The sequence below is a fragment of the Brassica oleracea genome, chromosome C2 (assembly GCF_000695525.1).
Source record: "Brassica oleracea var. oleracea cultivar TO1000 chromosome C2, BOL, whole genome shotgun sequence".
NCBI classification, from domain to species: Eukaryota; Viridiplantae; Streptophyta; class Magnoliopsida; order Brassicales; family Brassicaceae; genus Brassica; species Brassica oleracea.
The window spans coordinates 37,933,687-37,939,957 of NC_027749.1; the positions used below are offsets into that span (position 1 = coordinate 37,933,687).

General features: G+C 33.4%; 1 long non-coding RNA gene across 1 annotated transcript; it reads right to left on the reverse strand.

The window, feature by feature from the left end:
• Positions 1-700: 700 nt before the first annotated feature.
• On the reverse strand, positions 701-1,829 carry LOC106325548. The gene is made up of 2 exons (XR_001266934.1): positions 1,547-1,829; positions 701-1,197 (listed from the first exon to the last, which is right to left on the reverse strand). It is a non-coding gene; the product is annotated as an uncharacterized LOC106325548 (long non-coding RNA).
• Between the last annotated feature and the right edge of the window lie 4,442 nt (positions 1,830-6,271).

Sequence of the window (6,271 nt, forward strand, 5' to 3'; positions counted from 1 at the left end):
GCGAATATTAATGATTTTGTAATTTTTGTGATGATATTATTCACTAGTTGTACGGAGAGAATTTCAGTTTACTAATACAAAGATTAAAAATGCATGAACTAAAAATGAGTTGATTAAAAAAATTTAGTGTGAACACATTAAATTCTCTACGGTGAAGTAAAAAAAAAGTATGTGAACGCATTAATTGTTAAATGATTGTGAGACCGACATGTCAACATACTCAAATTGAAATTGACATCAAGTTGACACATGACAAATATAGTGTGAACGCGTTAATTAGAAATGCTTATTTTTAATATATAAGGGATTAACACGAATATGCTAATTAAATATGTAAGCGTGATAATTGATCAATACGTTATTATCCTTTTTGTTTTGTAACCAAAAGTAAGGGGCAATATGGAATAATCAAATTTATATTTTGTAAGGTTTCAAATCACCAAACAAGGAAGCACCCATCTTTGGATTTTACATATTTTGAAAAAAAAATTGTGCAAACAGTAATCAGAATTATTTGATCATCCAATTTACTTTTATATTTTATAAAAGCCATGAGGTCAAATACTTATTAACATGCATTGATTAGAAATTGGAGTGTTGCTTAATACTATTAACTTAGGTCTTAATTACAAGACTGTGATTGCTTGTTTTTGTTTTTGTTTTTGTTTTTCAAACACTGATCTGAAACATATTACATCAAGAATATAACAAAACAATAATAAAAATTAGTGGTTTTTCTATACCAGAAAACAGCAAAGGCAAATATAACTGATGACATTAGATGTTCAGTTTCAACAATAGCCGACCCATTTCTAATACCTTCAACCTAGAGATGGCACGCAGGTTTGCCCGTCTTCCGTTCCGCAGCGGTCTTCAGTTCCAGCGGGTCTCTGTGCGTTGTCCTGTTTGGTACCGCAGTCTCGTTAGGGCATGACCAATCCCGCCCTGTAATTAACATGAGCTTTTGCGAGCCGGCCCACGGAACACGATACAACTTCATTCCCTCCAAAAACAAGTCACAACATTATCAATTCTTCTTAGCATGTAACTTCATTCAAACTAACGTATGCTTGTCTGGTCCTAAATAGAACTGAAGAATTGCAGCAAAAATATATTCGTAAGTTGAGTTTGGAACCATATGCATCTTCAAGGTTTTTGAGTTCTATGATCTTCTCTATCAGCTTGAGCAATGATTTCCTGTAATAGATCAAAGTAGTGCAAGCGACTATTAAAAAGATTAATTTGCAAAACATAAAGTGTACCTCAAACTCAACAATCACCACAAACAATAGTCAAAACGTATAATGCAGGTGACTAGAACAATTCAATTTTAACTATTGCAATTCGAGATCTAAGATAAATCTGCAGAACAAAGAAGTCAACCAAGCATCAAGATTTCTATAGCAAGCCAAGCTCTTTTTAGACACTCATTGTCATATGGTAAAAACATATAAGATCCATATACAGGACTTCAAGTCCAAGATGGCTTGATCTTGGACATCGGCAACTGAAGATCCAAACGATTGCAGTAAATATACACACGAACCTGATCTTGGAGATCGGCGTCTAAGGTGCAATCTTCATCGGAGGTTGTTGGAGAAGAAACAGTCGACAAAGTTCATATGAGTTGTCGGTGAAGCTCCTCTTCTGCAGATGAAATACGAAGGGATTATCAGAAGAAGAATCAGATCAAAGACGCATGAGAGACCGGAAGCTTCGACGACCATCGAACCACCATCACCAGAGCTCCATAGGTTGCTGGTGAAGATCGAAGCCAAGTCACCATCATCGCTCTCTCTCTCTCTCATTTCTTTTTTCAGGTGAAAATGTAAACGATTCTTTCGGTGAAGCGGGTCTTTACTATCCTGCAGGTCTTTACTATCCTTCAGGTCCAAGTGATGTCCATCCTGCTGAAAGCCCAATACCGCATGACACGTACTTGCGAGACCCGCTTACTTTTCGGGCGTAGAAACCCATGCCCAAATCAGCCCCGCAACAATCCTTCACGGACCAGGCCAATGGTCCAGGTTTCAAATTGTCATCTCTACTTCAACATGAGAATAGTTTTGATAGTTTAAATAAGTATTCTTCTTTAATTGCATTCATCAATTTTTTCTGAGTTAGCTTTACTTAAGTTACCTTTGAACGAGGTTTAACTACAAAATACAAATCTTACATATAGTCAGGATTGACTATTCATATTAAAAATCACCATGAAAAAAACGCAGACCAAACAAAAGAGACCATATAATCAAAACCAGTCCCAAAATGAAATATGATCCATTTCCACAAAATGGTTCCACCCAATACCAAGAAAACTAAATGGTGACTAAGGGAATGAGTGAAAATAGTGAATTCATTATCATTCATTACAATTTTATACCATTTACAATGAATATCTATTACCTATGATTCCTTAACATTTTTGATAAAGGAATATATTTTCTTCATTTTTTTCCCTTTTCATTCATTTTTTTCTCATTCTTAGTATTCGTTTAATCGGTATCAGTTAGAGCCTAATATATTTCATTTCATAACTACTTGCGAAGGAACGCCAGAACAACCCGAACACATGTAACTCAAAAAAAAATCTTATGCTCGATAGATATTCGAAGGAAAGCAGGAAAAGAGACGCTCAAACAAAACTGTACCCCACAACTATATGCTGAATAGACCATCAAATCTGCACGAAGACTACCAAAACTGAGACCATTGTTGAAGTTTCTCCAAATCCGCATAAAAACCTAGAAAACAACTTGAACAAAAAAGAAAAGAATAACGATTTTTAAAAAGGTGGTCTGGCGACCGCAAAAATGTGACGGCCGTCAGCTTTCAGGTTTAGAGAGGAATAGTGCTTGCTTGTTTGGTGACACGAAACGAGCAAAAAGGGTTTCGATTCCGTATTGGCCCTGACTTCTGTTTACCAAAAGATAATTTAAAGTATAAATCAATAATCACGCATGTATAATTAATTGGGAAATTTTGGAAAAATACATTTATATGAAATTCTAGCTAATTTGAAAACTACACTAGTATTTAAAGTTTTTGAAAAATACACTTTTGCATATATGAATTTACTAAATTATCCTATATAAATATTTAATATTATTATCAATTTACTGTCTCATCATAATTTATTTACTGTTTAAATTAACAGATTCAAAAAGAACAAGATTTTTAAAAAAATATCTACGAAATATCTTTTTAACTATATCTTAAATTTTTACTTTTAAAAAAAGAAAACAAACGATGTCTCCTGCGTCTTTTTCTCCATGACCTTTTATTCTCCATTTTTAAAAGCTTTTTTCTCAAGTTTCATACTTTCTATTCCTCTTCTCATTTACATATTTGTCTTTTTCTATTCAAACATTGATTTCAACTCTACAACTATAACATCTCACTTTTTATAGTTATCTTAAGATTATAAAATCAAATTGATTTTTTGATGATTTCAAAATCAGATTTAGGTTTCTGATTCTACTTGTTTTTTGTTCTGAAAACAGTTCTGTTGTGTTCCTTTTTAAAAAGAAATTAAAGAACATGATGCATATAGCTAGAGTTTTTGGAGAGTAAAAAGAATATGTTTGTATAAAAAACGTGAGTTTTTCTATAGAGAATGAGAAATACCAGACAACTTCTTTATATAAGATTAAAAAATAAAAAAAATTACACAGATAAACTTTATGAAACCACAACCATCATTATTTATTAATTTCATAATACTATTGTTATTATAAAATTCTAAATAGTAAAATAACATATTTATCTCAAATATATATTTATTTTAAACATAAACATAAATAATAATATTAATAGTTTTGAATTTTTATTTGTATTTTATTTATATTTTATTTATTCAAATAATTAACTTGGATAAAAATGTATTTTCACATTTAACAAAGTGTAGTTTACAAAAATTAAAAAATAAGGTGTAATTTTCAAATTTTAAACTATTAGTAGAGTATTTTTCAAATTATCCCTAATTTTTTTTGGTATGGAAACACCATTTTCCGTTCTCAATCTCTTTTATTTATTGTCGATAACCAATCATAGCACATAACCCATGGTGTTTATCTTTTGGCCAAAAGTATAGCTGAAACAATTCAATTGGTAATTAAGCCCTTTCCCCAAAAAAAAAAAAAAAAAGCAGTTCAATTGGTAATTATTATTTATCGTTTGGTTACTTAATTTCCTTCCAACCTGTAAAATGTAATGCGCGAGAAATTATACCTTGGCATTCGGACCCTTAGGTCAGGTTTGGGTTGGTTCTTGTCGGATCTGGGTCTTTCGGGTACTAGATATTTGGATCCAACCAAGTACTTCAAATTTTTCGGTTCGGATTCAGGTCGGTTCATGTCGGATCTGGGTCAGTTCGGGTCTATAATTCATATACCTGCAAAGTATCCGAAATTTTTGGGTATATTTTGGGTGCGGATCGGTTCCGAAACAATTCCCCGAAAAATATCCAAATTTTTACCCGAAGATCTAAATATACCCAAAATTTTATTTAAATACCCGAATTATATTTTTGAAAATCTAAAATTTTACCCGAAAACCTAAACTGCACTGAAAACCCGAGCCCTAAATTTATTAAACTATATGTAATACCAAAAATATACTCAAACCCCCAAATACACCCAATATGTACTAGAAGTTTCGGGTATTTTAGGTACCCGATCGGATCTCGGGTAGAATCCGGATCCGGACCCGACCGAGACCTGCATGTCTAAAATAAATATACCTGATAGATACTTTAGCCTAGATCCGGACCCGAACCTGTATTTTCGGATCGGTTACGGTTCGGATCTTTGGGTCCGGATAAAATACCCACGAGAAAGATTAGGCAAGTTTCAGAGGTATTGTCTATAAGCCTATTTCTTTATTGGGGTTTGATCACTCATCAGTAGCTCATCATTAGTGAAACATATGTTGTTTGTCTCCATCAATGCACCACCACCACAAATGGTCCACACTCCATAGGGTTGAACCTGTATTCCTTTTTCACTGGAAAATACTTATTTTTACATTAACATCAAGAATTACAACATAATACACCAAAGTCGACGGAACCACAAGTTCTTCGAAGTCAAAAACTTAGCCAAGGGAAGCAAACAGACCAAAATTATATTATCCAACTGATAAACTAACAAACTTAATGTTGAGTCGAAGTAATAAATATTGTCTTGAAAACATGAAGATGAAATGAAGAAGGATGCATTGAGTTGAGAGAAGTGCAGTGAAATGTGTGGAGTGCAATGAAGTGCAGTGAAATGCAATAAAAGAGTTCAAGAGAGTTCAAGAGGATTTTGCTAGAAGGATATTGTTACCATGAACAGTAATTTCGTGAAAAATAACTCTGTGAACAGTAACTCCGATTGTTTTTGGTTGCCCAAGAAAGATAAACCTATATATATATATATATATATATATATATATATATATATCTTGTGCTCACACCACTAATGAAATAAATGGAGAATTATTACTCTCCTTCATCTTTATAATTTCATTCTATCTCTAAACATTCTCTCTTGCCATTCTTAATATCTTTCTAATCTCTCATCAAATCTTCACTAAACTCTCTTATTCTCTCTATTTATCTAATCTACACTCACATATCTCATAAACTTATACTTAAAACCAACAACAGGAGCAGAAACTAACAAACTTAAAACCAACAACAGTAGGAGAAAACAAAATATCTTAAACCAAGAGATAGAGCTTACATTGAAACATCGAGCACACCACCTTCCTCGATTCTTACCAAAAAACAAAGATAATGTAACCTCCTATTACGAATCGGCATAACAAATTACCACAAATACATTTTCTTCAAAATCAGGGAAAAGAATCACTCAGGGTCCGTGAATTCACTCGGAAGTGGCAAAGTCGTTGAGGGACGACAAGGAAATGTATTAAAGCCCATCAAGGCCCATCTTATGATCAAATATGAAGTGTTTGGTAACCATGTAACTAGGCTTTCTTAGGACAATATGACGTTAAATTCTTAGTGTCGGGAACTTTGGATGCCACTCAGATAAGCCTCTCTCTCTAAACCCTTATGATGTTGGTTGCTCTGGAGCGGTTTAAGCTCCACTATGTGTTTTTTTCTTGCCATCGGCTCAGTCTGCGTTTTCTTCTTGCTGCTGTGACAACACAAGCCATAAAGGTGGTTGTAGTCTTTTTCCGGCTCTCCTCTTTGATGTAGGTGTTTGGACTCTTTGGTTTTTTATCCTTTGTTTAAGCCCTTGAGCTCTGGTTAATTATCTCT